Raw genomic sequence first — 704 nt, 5'->3', positions numbered from 1 at the left:
ATATAGTATATATAAATACTATAGTATATATACTATACTAAATATAGTATACTATATACTAAAATATACTATAAAATATAGTATAAGTATAGTACAATATAGTCTCTATTAAGAGACTATACCAACATAACCAACAGGGAAACAATCTTTACAGTCCTGTAAAGATTGTTCATAGGTAGCTCACCTGGTTTCGGGGGGCCTATCTTAAGTTCTGTTAGGTTATTCTAGCTAATTCACTATGCAAAAGATACAAGGGGTAATCTTTACTGTTAGGGCTTTTAATTTTTCTTTCATCTTTCCCTTATGGTACTTTCTCTATAGTGCCAAATTAAATTTCTATCTCCTATACTTTTAAGAATTAACTAAATGTTTTGATTTATTGTTTTATGTTAATTGAATTTATGTTGGTTTGGGCTAATTTTGGCTCAATATGGTCAGTCTGATATGAAATCTTCTGGATATAAGCCAGATGCTTTGTTTAAGCTACATCTTGTTTTATCCAAGCACATTTTCCGGTATGCCTACCTTGTTACAACTTGTCTCCTCTTGTGTTTTTTATAGTCTGAATAGGTCACCTGAGGAGGGTGACAGGCAGTGTGTGCGTGCTTCATGGTCCAATTCAATTGAGCTCTCTAGTCTCAATTTACTACTAAATCCTCCTTGGGTTCTTAATTTCATAAGGGCTTTCATGGAAATATGTTCTA

Source organism: Panthera uncia, chromosome B4 (assembly GCF_023721935.1).
Source record: "Panthera uncia isolate 11264 chromosome B4, Puncia_PCG_1.0, whole genome shotgun sequence".
NCBI lineage: Eukaryota > Metazoa > Chordata > Mammalia > Carnivora > Felidae > Panthera > Panthera uncia.
Note: the sequence above shows the minus strand (reverse complement) of the source record.